Raw genomic sequence first — 15,574 nt, 5'->3', positions numbered from 1 at the left:
CATGAAGACAACATTTGGTGAGCTTTCAGAGGGTGTTACTGAGGAGGAGGAGGAGGTCAGGGCTTGGTCTACGGTTGGCCAAGGAGGCAAGGTGGTGTCTTTGGAGATGAAGAAGAGTAGTGATGTTGTATTGCTAGAAAGTTCTAGAGAGGGGGCGGTCCGGCTGCAGAAAGAGAGGCGGAGCTATGCAGAGAGCAGTGAATCTGCACGGAAGGTTCTGGAACCTTCCTATTGTTTGTGGGGAGAAGGAGACCCGCGACGAACGGTTAAGCTGCGCGTAAAAGCCACTCTGACCCCTGAGGGGGTGAAGGGAGAAAACAACCATGCTGAGAGCAGACTTTATGACCAGGGTTCTTCTCGAGGACTTGCAAGTTAACCCGAAAAATTTAAGTTGCGTGGTGGCTTTTGATAATATCCGCCACTGGAAATGATCAATTACCTTCTGGAGGCAAGAGGCGTACTCAGCCTTCTGGGCCCGGCACGCTGAAGTGGCAGACAATGAGGACTCGTGGGGTCTGCATTTTGAAACCGGCCAGAAGGCCCGGGAGAGTCTTGTACTTCAAAATGTACTCAGACGACCTAGAGCCCGCAGATGTAAGAAGGTGGCTGGAGGGGCGGGTGGAAAAGATCCTAGATATCCAGTGTGTCCTGGACCAGTGGCAAATCTGGACTGGGGCATGGAGATCCAGAGTTCTTCTAGAAGAAGACCCAAGACACCCCAGAGGGGTGAGGCACCTGCCTTCTGTAGTGTCCATAGGGCCCCACCGGGGGTATGTAACTTACCACAGCCAGCCAAAACTATGTATCAGGTGTGGCTTGGATGGGCATCTGGCTGCCTTCTGTAGCCTGACGGTTTGCTACAGGTGTGGCAGCATGGGACACTGGGCCAAAGCCTGTAAACAAAAATTGAAATGCACTGTGTGTGGAGGTGAAGGGCACCTGCAGCGCCAGTGCCCCCTGTCCTATGCAAACAAGGCACGCGAGCCACACGCAGCAGAGGAGAGGAGCAAAGAAGATCCTGGGGACGCACAGAGCAACAATTTGGACGTGGACAGCTTCATAGTTGAGGAAACACCGGAAGTGGAGCAGAGAGATGACGTGATCGAGGCAGCTAACCAGCTCACCAAGTCAAAAGAAGAGCAACAGATGGAAGGAGCAGAGCGAAGGAGTGGGAGAAGGGGCACAAATATCTGAGCCAGCAGCCATGGACCTGGAACTGTCTGGGCATAAGGGAAAAGAGCCCTCTTCAGTGAAAAGAAAGAAGAAACAGAGTGTAAAGCCAAAGAAAAAGAGGGTAGAGGAGGAAGGGGGAAAGGTCCAGGAGACAGAAGGGGGAGCACTTGAAAAAGAAGGGGAGAAGAGTGGGGAGCTGCCTGTGGAGAGACGAGATGTTGAGGAAGGTGGAAGGGAGGAAAGTGTTGGTTTCCTGAGCCCCACTGCAATTAAACACCTGGCTAGGGCTACAGGAATGCAAGAAGTGGGCGGAGACACCTCAGACCTAAGTAGCGGCATGGACGAGACATGATGCAGGATTCTCTCTGGAAAATAGCCTTGATGGCATTGACCTTGGCATCATTAAATGTAAGAAGTTTATACAGGAGGCAGAGATGGGGAATAATGTATACAACCTTACAAGGCCTGGACACACAAGTGTTAGGTTTGCAGGAGTGTGGGATCCCATGGGGGAGGAATTATAAATATTTGGAGAAACTATGGGGGGGTGGGACCATCATGGTGGTGGGGCTCAAATGAGAATAAATCAGCAGGAGTGGGTATCCTGGCAAGGAAGGGGGGGCTTGAAAATCAATGACCAGCAGATCTTGGAAGAGGGGAGACTGCAGAAGGCAGTGGTGGAGGTGGAGGGCATGGATGTGACTTTGTACAATGTCTATGCCCCAGCTGAGAGAGCGGAGAGGGTGCACTTCTTGCGCAAAATGGGGATGTGTGTGGGGGGTGGAGGACCACGGATCATGATGGGGGATTTTAATTGCATCATTGAAGAGAGTGGGCAGATTGGAATAGGGCAAGGAGTCAGGATGGATTGCACGGGGAAGTGGCTGAGGGGGTGGATTAAAGATGAGGAGCTCCAGGACATTTGGGAAGGGACAGGGGTGTTTACTAGAGCAGATCCAGGTGGGCGAGGGCAATCGAGGATCGATTTTGTGTTGGTGTCGGAGAGGTTGGAGATCTGCAGCAAGTGACTGATAGACATGAGCTTCTCGGATCATCGTGTCCTGTGGGTGGAGGTGGGCATCGGGCAGGCGCTCAAACAGGGGAAAGGGGTCTGGAAATTAAATGTCTCACTATTGGATGACCCCCAGGAATGCATTGCCTTTCAAAGGGCATATCACCAGTGGCAAACTTTGCAGCCCTTTTTCCCAACACGGTGGGACTGGTGGGTAGAAATTAAGGGGTGCGTGCAGGAGTGGTTTGATGGTGCAGGGAGGAGAAGGGCACAGCAGAAAAAGAAGGAGTTAACGCACTTGCAAGGGGAATTTCAAAGATTGTGGGAAGAGTTGAAGAGAGAATGGGAAAGAGTGAGAGAGGGGGTGCAAAATTGGTTCTGGACCAGGATGAAAGAACGAATGTTCCTGGCCAAGGCGGAGTGGGTGGATGAGGGGGAGGAATGGGGGAGGTTTTTCACCTTGCGGGTGAAAAGGAAGATGCGGGTGATGGGGGTGGTTCACACGGCTGACGGAGGGAGGGTGGAGGACGTGGAAGGGGTCTTGCGGGAGGTGACTAGGTATTACAAGGACTTGTTTCATAGGAAAGCAGTGAGGCGGGAACAACTGGAGGGACCGGTGGGGAGGTTGGAAGCAAAGATGGGGGAGGAAGGGAGGGAGGGTCTGATAAAAGAATTGACGGAAAGCGAAATGCTGGGAGTCTTGAGAACAATGCCACTAAAGACGACACCGGGAGGTGACAGGATCCCAGTGAAATTCTATGGGAAGTTTTAGGACTTAGTGAAGGGGGATCTCTTGGCCCTGTTTAAGGAATTTATGGATCGGGGTCGGGGAGGGGAGGGCTTTGCCCAGGGTGTCGTGGTCCTGATCTACAAGAAAGGGGGATGGGAGCACATCCAGAACTGGAGGCCAATCTGTTGAATTCTGATTATAAATTATTCTCCAAGATCCTAGCAGCAAGGTTGGGGGAGGTGTTACCGCAGGTGCTGGGTGGGGAACAAATGTGCGTGGTGGGGGGGGGTGGCAAACGACACAAGCACACTGGGTGCTCCGGGATACACTGCCGTACATTACCGACCGGAAGTGGAACACGATAGTAGCAAGTCTCAACCTGTAAAAGGCGTACGACAGCATTGGGCACGCGTTTCTGTTTCGGGTTCTGGAAGGGGTGGGGATGCCGGGAGAATTTGTGGGGTGGGTGCGGGCACTCTACGGGAGGGCAACGAGCAGGGTGCTGGTGAGGGGCTTCCTGGGGGAAGCTTTTGCAGTAGACTCGGGTGAGACAAGGGTGTCCGCTGTCGCCGGGGCTCTTTGTTTGCGCCATTGAGTCTCTGGCGCAGCGGATCAGGAGGGATAGGGTGATCAGCAGGGTTAGAGTGCCAAGGGGAGGAGAATTAAAAGTCGTCCTATACATGGATGACGTGACGTGCGTGGTGAGGGACGAGGTGTCCTTGGGAAGAGTGGTGAAGCATGCAAATGAGTTTGGGGAGGTATCCAGAGTGAGGGTGAACCTGGACAAGAGCTTAGTCCTGGCGGTTGGGAATTGGGGGGATTTGGGGAAATTTGGATTATGGGTGGAAAGGGAGGAACTGAAGATACTGGACGTCTGGATGGATACCCAGGGGAAAGGGAAACGGGCTTGGGAAGTGTTGGAGGGGAGAGTGAAACAGGCAGTGGGGTTGTGGGGCACACGGGGTTTATCGAGGGGGAAGGTGCAAGTGATCAAACAGTGCCTGTTGCTGATGATCTTGTACACGGCGATGGTGTACCCCCCGTTCTGGCTACGGGTCCAGCGGGCCTTGTGCCTCTTCTTTCATGGGGGGAAGACAGAGAAGGTGGCTAGGACAGAGTTATATAAGGAAGAAGGGTTGGGGGGATGGGGTCTCCCCAACATAGAGACCTTTGTTTATGCGCACTTCTTGAAGATGGTGGTGAGGGAAGCGAAGAGAGCACCGGGAATGGTTTCCAACTTCTGGAGGCTCTGGGGGGGGAAGGCTCCTACAAAGGCTGGGACTGTTCGGGAGTGGGTGGCAGGGGGCATGGGCTTGGCAGATGTCTCTCCCTTATGCGCGACTTGGAGCTTTTGTTGCGAGGGAAGGCTTGGAGGGGTTAGGGATCGAAGGGCTGGGGGACGCCAGAAGGGTCCTTAAGTTCATGAGGGAGAAGCAGAGGATGTCAGATGTCAGGGAGTTGAGAACAGAGCAAGTCAGCAGGGTGTGGAAAAGGCTGGTGGGGAAGGACTGGAAAGGGGAGCACGAGGAGCTGGCGTGGAGGGCCATGCAAAATGTTCTGCCAGTGCGACAGGTGCTCTATCGCTGGGGACTCTCACAGTCCCCCACGTGCCCAAGGGAGCTCTGTGATGAGCCGAGTCTGTGGCACAAGTGTTATGGGACTGCTTTTATGCACAACTGGTATGGGAAAAGGTAGCTACCTATTTGAAGGAGACGGGAAGGGGAACGGGGGTCACTCTCGAAAATGTTTTCTATGGGTTATCAGAGGGGACAGATGGGACATGGTGGGTGAGGGTTTTGATCACATGCACCAAGGTAGCACTATGGGAAGTGCGTTCCCTGTTGGCACTAAAGGGGTCGTGCTTTTCCACGACGGAGTGTTTGCAGTTAACGATGCTCGAGCTGCAGGTCTGTAGAGGTAGAGAAAGGGATAAGACAGAAGGAGGGGACGAAAAGTTCTGGCAAGGGCTGGACTTCAGGGGGTTGTTTCAGCCCCGCATAGGTACAGGCTAAGCTGAGGGGCAGCACTTGCTGCCAGAAAGGGTGGGTGAGGGCTTGAGTATGGGATACGGAGAGCAGAGGGGACCTGCGTTGCACTTGTTGATTTTCTGTCAATGCACATGATGAGTGACCCTGCATCCATGTATGAAGCAAGTGTAATACGTGCTTGATAGATAATACTAAGGCATGTTTGTATATACCAGATATAGTCTAAGTGAAGTGGAATATGATATCAGTTACCACGTGCGTATTATGTAATTCCTTGAAATTTTATGTTGTATTACCTTCTGTGAGGCCTGTGTTGGGATCATTTTTAGACTGTCTGCTATTGTCTGTTTTCTAATAAAATGTTAAAAAAAAAAAAAGAAAGGATTTCACTTTGTCCCCTGCAGTCCCCCTACCTAAATGCCAGGGTTCCTTCCTTTGCATATGTAGAAACGTAGCTTGAGCACCTGAGTAGGGAAATGAGTGATGACAGAATGAATCCTGCACATATAAACCTAAACAGCCTTTTGAAGGAAACTGAAGACCAATTCAGAAGGTCCTGATAAGAAAAGAAAGATCACTGAGAGCCTCACTGGAAGTGGAGGCTTACTCTAATAAGAGTAAGCCTTCGTGCGCATGATACGAACACAGAACACAAGAAGCACTGGTGATGCATAGGGGATGCATGTGGGTGCACGTGCACCCCCTGCAAAAAGGCGCTGCTGACACTGCCAGCGGCGCTTGCAGGCAAATGCCGCTTGCCACCTCCCACTGCCGACACTACCAATGGCATCAACGGGCAGTCCCTGATCACCGCTGGCTGCCACCATCTGCCAACTGCTGGTCTGTACTTGCCAGCTCCAACAGCACTATGGCTGCCTGCAGGAGCTCACCGTGCCCCCCCAGCCTCTGGGGGCATGCGGCATTCATGACAAGAAGAGCCAGTCACTGGGGCATCTTGCCCAGTCCCTTATGCTACACACTGGCACGGGGATGCTGAAAGCGAGTGACAGGGTTTTCCCCTGCTCCTCTCTCACTAGCAGCCTCCAGCATCTAAGATCCAGAAAGTTCTGGTTCAGAGGCTGCATCCTTCACTCCCATAGCTTTCCTAGCTACTAATGCCCCTTTCCTCCAATAATTAACCTGATTCAAAAAGGAATTGGACAACACTGTTAGTTTCCACAACATCTTGTGGCAATGAGTTCCACGTGGCAACTACACGCTGTGTGAAAAAAACTTCCTTTTGTTAAGTTTTAAATTTAGTACCTACTAGTTTCATTTTTGTGACACCTAGTTCCTTTATTGTGATGATACATAAATAATAAGTCCCTAGTTACTTTTCTTTGCCACTTACTATTTTGTAAACCCTTATGTCCCTCCCCCAGTGTCTCTTTTCTAAACTGAATAGGCCTAGCCTGTTTAGCATATGGAAGCCCCTTCTTGTTGCCCTACTTTGTACGTCTTTAGTTCTTGTATATCTTTTCTGTGGTGTGGGGAGCCAAAACTGGGCACAGTATTTAAGGTATGGACACACCATGGATTTATAAAGGGACAACATTGAACTCTGTTTTGTTTACAATTCCCTTCTTAATTATCCTTAATGTTTTGTTTGCCATTTCGATGGCTGCTGAGCATGATGTTTTTAGCAAATGGTCCACAATGACTCCCAGATCTCTTTCCTGTCTGGCAACAGCTAATGTAGAGCCCATCATAGCATAGGTACAGTTTGGTTTATGTGCATCACTTTACACTTATTCACATTGCATTTTGTTTGCCATTTAGTTGCCCCTTTACTCAATAGTGCAAGATCCTTTCTGTAGTCCTCAAAGTCCACCTTGGTCTTTACCACTTTGACTAATTTTGTCGTCCACAAATTTGGCCACTTCAGTACTTACCCCTTGTTTGAGATCATTTATGAATACGTTAAACAGCACTCATCCCAACACAGACCTCTAGAGAACCCAGTTGTTCACTTCTTTGCATCCCAAAACCTGACCATTTACATTCACTCATTGTTTTCTTGCCTTGAGCCAGTTTCTAATCCATGAGTTTCAGTATGCTTTGAGGTAAGTGGAGTGTCATGCCCCCATAAGTCATATGCATTGCACCTATAATTAAAGTAGTCCAATTTATTTGCAGTAATTCTACATGTAATACTTTTTCAAAAGGGTAAATCTGCAAACAAGACTCTGTGTAAACTCCCTTATTTATTTCACCATCCAACACCCCACTTGCCAGGCGAATTATCACATGTGTATTCAGTTTCAATAAGATAAAAATTTGCCTAATAAAATATTTACTCAGCCTTTGTCCCTGCAAGTGTAAACTCATGTAATTACAGAGTACTCCAGAACCTGTGATTATGAATCTATAGAAATAAAATCCACAACATTTTAACAGCATAGAGCAGAGTATGACCCCATTTATAAGCAAAGCTGATAGCTGGTACCTATTAGGCTGTGAGGCTAACCTGAGGACAATCTCCCTTACATTCATTTTTAATGTGGCCTGCACTTCAAATTTTAGTTGGAGTTAAGGCATAGTTGGTTATTTCTTCCAATTATGCAGTGATGATTACATTGCAGTGGCATTTAAATCAGAGCCCAGAAATATGATGATTCCACCTTCTTGCTGGAGTAATTGGTGCCAAAAAGGAGCGTATTGTTAGCCAATAGGCACTGTGGGTGCCTGTAGACATGCCGGGAGGCTGCTCCGACGCACTGTAATTACAGTGCATCAGAGCAGACTCGATTAATCAGGTCTGCTGGAGCATGCTAATTAGCACACTCCAGCCAGCCTCTGTGTCTCATGCATCAGTGTGCCTGCACTTCAACATGGCGGCAGGGGCACTAACGAAAGCTCATTTGACGACCTTTAGTTCAAGCACCCCCCCCCCCCACCACCACCTTTTTGAAGCACAGGGGATGCTGATGCATGCTGTTGGCACTTCAATTAGAGGAGCTCTTGCAGCTGCTCTAATTAAAGCACCCCATCCCCCTACCCCTGGAGCACCTGTAAAAATGCCCTGTGTTTTGATAGTTGCTACAGCCCTGTGCAACGTGGAACAGGGTGAAGGACCAGGGAGATAAAAAGGACTTCCCACCCAGGGACAGCCTGGGGGGACTCCCAAGAGGAGTAAGGCTAGGGGAGAGAAAAGCCGCACAAGGAAGATGAGCAGTACTTCGCCATTTTGATGCATTTAGTATCCATGTGATAAAATCCTGACCAGTGCTGAGCTCTTTCAACTCCCACAGAAGACAGAATTGCAGGTAACCAACACCTCTGAGGACTGGGTCCAGGTCTGCATCTTTATCCATAAGAATACAGCAAAATTTAAAAAAAACCCACAACAAGGGATTGCTAATTACCTTCAGCTGCAAGCGATCAAGTAGCCATTGGTATCAAAGCCCTGTAGTTAGATCTGCTTTGAGCAGGCAGTAGTGTAAGACTTGTTCCACAGGGCCGGGTTTCAGCTGTGCTAGAGATCTGGGATTTCCTTGTAAGCATTCCTGTAACTCGGGACCCAAATCTTGACGAGCAAGGATCAGTGGGGAAGGGGGAACAGTATCTTTTGTACCTGTCACTTTAATATATGCCTGCTTCCACTTTGGCTCAGCACCAGAGTTTTTGAAACCCAGTAGCTTAAAGCAGTAGGGAGCATATTTTGAAGGAACTTTTAATTAAACCTGCCCTTAGGCTCACAATCTTAGTAAGGTGAGGGTTACTGGAAGTTGTATTTTTGAGGATTTTTCTATCCAGGCAAGTTTTCCCAGGCTATCACAGGTCTACAATTGAAAGCCGGTTTCCTGCAGGTAACCTAACTCATTGGGTAACCTAACCTGCCAGTGCCTGAAAAAAAGCAAAACACAGATCCATAGTGTTTTTACTTCCCAAGCTAATTACATTGAAAAATGACTTCTTGGACTCGCACCAAACAGCAGCATTGCCATTCAACACTGCTTCAGTAAGCTCAGAAATAGGAATAACTGAATTGACAAAAGAGAAGAGTACTGAGGAGGAGGAGGAGAAGAAGAAAGAAAAATGTGTCCCTTACGAGGCCAATAAAGATAAAGTATGACTATGATCTCCACATTGCTCTGGTGAGAGGAACATCCTTATATATGATGTCTTCCAGTTTTATGACTATCTGATGTCTTTGGTAAGCAGCTTTATACCACATTCAGAGTCATGCCCTGTGACTACAGTCTGTGCATGCCTATTCTTCCTCTCTCTCTATAAGGGCTGTTACTTCAGGACAGTATTCTTTTTTCAAGGTTACAGACCTTCTGTAAAAACAATGACTATTGCAGCTATAAATGCAGTTTGAAGCACAGTCAAATTTTGATAGTGGAAAGTGCTACCTAATTCCCACTTACATTTGCTTGAGTTCCAGGCAGACATTTTGGACTAGAACACTACTCAAATGCAAGTGGACAGATGCTGCAGGTATGACTATGAAAAAGAGAAAAAAAAAGGACCCTTAGGAACCAGTATTGGGAAGAGTTGAATGTGGTCCCTGGAATCTGCTGACAATCAGGTTGGTAATCTTAGAAGCTTAGTCATAAGCAATAGCAATCAGTGGGAGAAACAATTTTAGTGCAAGAATAGGCCTGTCCAAGTGAGAGCAACTAGGCAAATGAGACTGACAGGTCAGTATGGTTGTGAATACTCCAATAATTGTGTCAGGCCTTAGAGTGGCTAGGGACAGACATTGAAAAAGCCTGAGCCTGAATTGATTAAATCTTTGTGGGTTAGTCTAGCCTGCCTAGGTTAAACCAGTTTGCAACTGAACAGATATTCACTCAGGACTGGGGAAATGCAGGCGCATGCCTGCAGTGGCTCAGGCTAGAAGCTGGGGGGTGCTAGAGCAGCCCTCCCTTACCTTCCATAGTGCTGAGATGACTGGGGGCATGGCCAGGTCCCGGCAGGATGCTCTGAGGAGGGAGGGGTGTAAACCCCCACTCTGCCTGCACTGTCTGAGGCTTTTCCGTGCTCAAAGGGCGGGAGTGTTGCCAGCCCCCAGCAACCACTCTGATGCAAAGGGGGGTGGGGTGCAGTACATATATCTGTTGATGAAACTGAGCTTTTCAATCTCCCTCTCCCTGCTTCTTCATACTGTTTGCAAACCTGACAGGCAAGGGAGCCAGCAGGGGGCTGATAACACAGCATTTAACAGCCCATCAACAAAATAAAAGCCTCTTTCATTAGTTCAAGCTCTTAAACAGCTTTTTCCAAGGACAGAACAGAAGGACATTATCAGCTGACCTGTTGACTAGCTCCAAAAAGCCTTAAGTGGACACTGTTCTGTCTGCCTGTCCCAATGAATTTGGAGACACGTGCACACAGATACTTCTCAGCATTAACTAGCATACCACATGCCTAGGATCCGTGCTGTGGGACAGGGGAGGGAGGGAGAGGGGAATCGCCGCTTGAGCAGTGAGCAGCAGGGGGAAGGGTCAGGCAGACACTACTGTGCCTGCAGTGCTGAGGGGCAGAGCCAGCTCTGGTCTCTGGAGAAGACAGCCCAGCCCAGGGCTGCAAAGCATCTGGGATGCTGGGGGACTCTGGTTTAACTTAAACCAGGAAGGGGTCTGGGACAGACGTTGCATAAACTGGTTTGACCCAAATCAGTTAAGCCTGATACTGCCTTAAACCCATTTCAGCCATTTAGAAACTGGTTTATTTGCACTGAACTTCTGTTCTGTTACAGGTTTAAACCAGTTTCTGATCACTTAAATCAGCATATGTGTAGTGTCTGTCCCTAACCAGTGTCTTTAGGATAAATCAGTTGTTTACTGAAGCCTAAACAAAATGAGAAGACCTTGTTTTCCAGGGCTATAAATCCTCCCCCCCACTCCCCCATCCCCTCCCTCCAAGTGTAGTAAGAGTGGAAATAGAAGTGAATAGGATGCAAGATTTAGATTCCATAATGGTGAAAATGTCTACACTCCATCTTCTGGCAGAGGGAGAAGGTGACACTGTGTTTGAGAGGCAGCCAGCTGAGATAAATCCTTACTCGGGTGGTGAAGAGCACTATCCTCCACCACAAACCTGTCTAGTTAGTGCTTCAGTAAAGCAATTGTAATCACAGGGAGCCAAGACAGAAAAGGTAACATAGGGGTTACTTAGCCTATTAGGACTTGAACTATTTGCAGGGATTATTATTCCATGCTGTGAACCTTCTGTGCAGTACTGAAGCTAAAATAGGTTTTCATCAGATTCTGAGGCTGCCAGCTCAGTGAGCACTAGTTTAGAGCAGTCTCCAGGAGCAAAGGGATGAGATTTTTAGGAAAGGGGAGAGAATAGCTTAGAGGACTGATGCATGGCATGTGGGGAGGGGAAAGGTGACACACTGCAGTATGCTCTGGAGGCCCTGTTCATCATGTGTTGACTCCTTCCTGACTGCATGGTCTGCAGGCCCAAACCTAACCTCTGCTGTGATGTAGAGAAAGAAAACCACCACTGATGCCATCCCAAGGTTAATCCAGTGCTCATTACAGCCCTGCATGGCACATTTGTATTTCCCCTCATTATACTCATGAACATCTAAGTGGTTTTCTTTAAATCCCCTTCATTCAGAATAACAAACATGAATAACTCCGAATAGTAGACTCCCCCCTGCCCCGATTGTGAATGCCAGGATATTGCTGTTCTCTGGATCTCTGAAGATCATAATTAGAATATAAAGAAGTGTATCCAGAAGTCGCCACGACAACCCAGCAATAAATTTCATACTAACCTTTACTGACATCTTTAATAACAAGCTGTTCCTAGTCACTGGTCTTGCTGTCCCTTTAAAAATTATGTGTGAAACTGCGATTAGGTTATAGCAGACACCTCTACACGTGCAGTTAGTGAGCCCGAACAAACTCCAGTGCAGTTTGCTCCAGAGTTTATTGCTCCCAGCCTGCCAGCCCAGAGCTGCTCCACCCCGGCTCAACATACCAGCCTCTATACTGTAGTACCCTCATGCCCCAGCCAGCCTGGTCGCCATCTACACATGCATTGTGGTGGAGTAAATAACTCTGCCGTAGGATAGTACTTGTGTTAGGCAGCACTATCCTACCAAGGAGTTAATTAGTTTACTCTAGCCCAGTAGCACCACACATGTAGATGGTGATGCTTTACTGAGGAGCTAATTTGTCAATTTGGCAGTAAAGTGCTTGTGTAGATGCCCCAGCACGTGTTACCTATGACTTAATTAATCGATTATTGATTAGCAGCAAACAGGATTGTGCTATGTAACATAAGATCCTCCGCCCCAAAGCATTTACAACGAAAGCTAGTTAAGTGACTTATGAAGAATATGGTGAGAATGATTCAACATAATATCTATATGTTTTTCATCCATTTCTAAAAATGATTATATCTGATTAAGTGAGTGGCGCAACCAATGGCCAATTCAGGCTATCTGTCACAAAATCAGATGTGTGAGTGCGAAGGAAGGGGTGTATTTTCTAAACTAAGATTACAGTTATATTCAGAGACAAAAGGGTAGGAACTAAGACATTTCTTTCACTTTTGTCCAAAGCGCCTGGTTCTCAGCACTGGGCTAGACAGACTCCTAGACTGACCCAGCTTTAAAATTTGCATATGGCTATAAGAATGCTTCTGTTGTACTTCAAATAAGTTTTTCCAATTGTTTTAATTACCGCTAGTAAATTTTGGATAAACACTAAATAAACATTCAGTAGGCATGCTTTGGTAGTGGTTATAAGATCAAAGGTACGGAGTCAAGAGGCATTGTCAGTAGCTTGCTGCATAAGTTCAATAAAATCAGTTATTTCTGCCCCAGTTTGCCCATCTGTATAGGATTCATAATGAGAGCTGCCTCATTTATGCATGTGTTATGATGCTGAATTTACCAATCTCTGAAAAACTCTAAGATATTTAGATGCTAAGCATTGCCTAGTAATAACATTTCCTATTAATTTTAATGCATTTGCTATCGTATTGTAATGGATGAGTATCAGATCTCTAGTACTGGCTGGCTATCTCCTCTCCATAAATGACTACCCTATTACTTCTGCCCAATTTAAAAAACAACACAAGGTAAAGCAAAACAAAAATGCATTCTTTGAGGTCTAGATTTCCTAATTAAGTCTAAGTTTTCAAAAGATTTGAATTCATTGAAACAGCAGCAATTTGTCACAAGCCTATCTGCCAGATGCCACCCTGTGGCTGAGAATACATGTTGCAGGCTATTTTGCTAGGACATTTTTTCAGTGCTGATTTAATCACATTTAAATATTATTTGCAAACAAATTCCCATTCTTAGTTCCTAGCAAAAGGTAGAAGAGAATGGAGGTGAAATGACAAGTCCATGGGTGAATGGCAAAACCAGGAATAGAATTTAGGTTTCCTGAATTCAAAGTCAATGCCCTGTCCTCCTATACCACATTGCCTTCCATTATCTAATGGAGAGGGTCCCAACCTTTTTCATATTGTGTACCCCCTTCCAGATTTACCAGCTGCTTGCATACCCCTACCAGCATGTTTTATATTTTAATCCTTTAAAGGCTAATTGTTATTATAAAGAAAATTACATCTAACATTACACAATTTGTCTTGCGTATCCCCAGGGCTACACGTACCACAGCTTGGAAACCCCAATATAATATGCTATATACTATAAACATAAAGTATAGAATGTAACTCTACTGACCAAATCATGTACATACACACACAATATATATATATATATATTTTTTTTTTAATATTAACACACAATATATATTATCTCATATATATGCATTTAATGGCATATGTAGAGATAATATACATTGTGTGTGTTAATAATATAATTATAAATATATATATTAATTATATTAACACACACAATATATATTATCTCTACATATGCCATTAAATGCGTGTGTGTGTGTGTGTGTGTGTGTGTGTGTGTGTGTGTGTGTGTAGGCTCTCTTTCAAGGATCTCCCGATTATGCATACAAAGGCTGCATACCTATGTTGATACTACACACTACATACCTGTCTCTCCATACTGCAGCCTTTGGATTTTCCTCACTGCCACTGGTATTGAGTGGCTTAATTTCAGAGAACCACATCAGAGGAAGCATAAAACTTAGGCCCTTTCATTGAAGTGAAGACCAAAGGCAGGGCTGTAGCTTCTCATTATGTGTGAGCATTCAGGAGAGATTTTTTTCTGCACGCCTGGAAGGGAGTAGCGGAGTTGTGCTGGTGTCATGTGGAGCCGTTCTCAGAGGCCTGTGTTAACAAGCCAGGGAAGGAGGTGCTCTGGAAAATTTTGTTGAAGGCAGGAGCTCACCTCCCCTCTTAAAGAAGGATAATTCTTTTCTTCACCTTGCCCACGTGAACTGGAATAGAGGGATTTCTCAAGCAACAAGAGTTGAGCATAAAGCTTTTGCCTAAAAGCTCTACAGTAATGGGGACTATAATAAAAGTGTATTTATTCTCATTCAGAAATAGTGGAAAACTTGTTCGTATCAGAGCCTGTTCTCTAGGTCATGATCATGTCCCCTAATAGCTGACACTGAGAAGTTATGGGCAATGATATCAATTAAATAAATACTCCAAATAATGGGCAACACTTGCTTACTAATCGCTGGACCCAGCTGGACTGAAATGGCCTGGGGATTGGTCACTCACTTCATTGGTCAGTACAGCTGGGTGGGTGTAGGGTGGAGCTGCCCCTGCCGTACTCACTGGTTCTCCCTTGGGAACTTCTGGCCCAAACCTGCAGAATAACTGACCACCTCGCTGCAGTTGAGTTGTTCATCAACCTCTGGAAGGGGCAGAGTCTAGCACAAGTCATGTCACATTAATTACTGCCACTCCACTTTGACTTGAACCACATTATGGGAAGAAGACCCTTTCCTTGAAAGAAAAAAAGAAGTCAGTCTTGCAATTCTCAGATACTGGGCAATTCATCTCCTGGATTAGCTCAGTTTTTGAAGCTGTAAAATGGCGGCTTTATTTGCTTTTCTTCCTCATGTACGTGTTGTAACACGCTATATATTACAACTAATGGGTGAGTTGTAACTTTTAAAATTTAGAAACTTTTTTGGAGGACTTAAATGGATATTCAAGATACATGCCTTGTGCTGGTGCTCTGTGGAGGAAGACTGTCATGCGCTAGTAAATACTTATGTCGGTAGTCACATGAAAGTCAGTAGCTCAGCTAGGGTTTAGAACTATTTTGCCTGAAGAAATACTAGCCAACAAAAGTAAAGGTTGTACAGTTCAGCTGATACTGTTGACTGGTATTAGATCCAAGCCTATCTATTTGTTAGGGAAATTGTAGTAGAAAATGCTGTGTAGAGCATAAGTGTTAATGCAATCTAGGTATATTTATTTCCATCAAGCACAAGGCAGGGCACAGTGGCACTTTGGGGAATAACTGGTTCAGAAAGCATGGGCGTTCATAGGCAGCAACCTACTTCTCAGAGGCTCCAAAACTATCCATTTATTGTTACTGATATATGCATGACAGTGCCAATACTTGTGACATGTCACACTCTGGTCCTCCATGTACTTCACTGAATTTTGTTCAATCTCCACCCTCCTTTGGGGGGCTTTTTCAGACTATTTATTCACATGGCAAAACTAGCCACACAGTACAACTGGAAAATACACAACAGCACAAAAGAAAAATAAAGCTTTTATTCCTTTCTAATCACCATGCAGTCACTT

The sequence above is a fragment of the Alligator mississippiensis genome, chromosome 6 (assembly GCF_030867095.1).
Source record: "Alligator mississippiensis isolate rAllMis1 chromosome 6, rAllMis1, whole genome shotgun sequence".
NCBI classification, from domain to species: Eukaryota; Metazoa; Chordata; order Crocodylia; family Alligatoridae; genus Alligator; species Alligator mississippiensis.
This window is presented reverse-complemented; position numbering follows the sequence as displayed.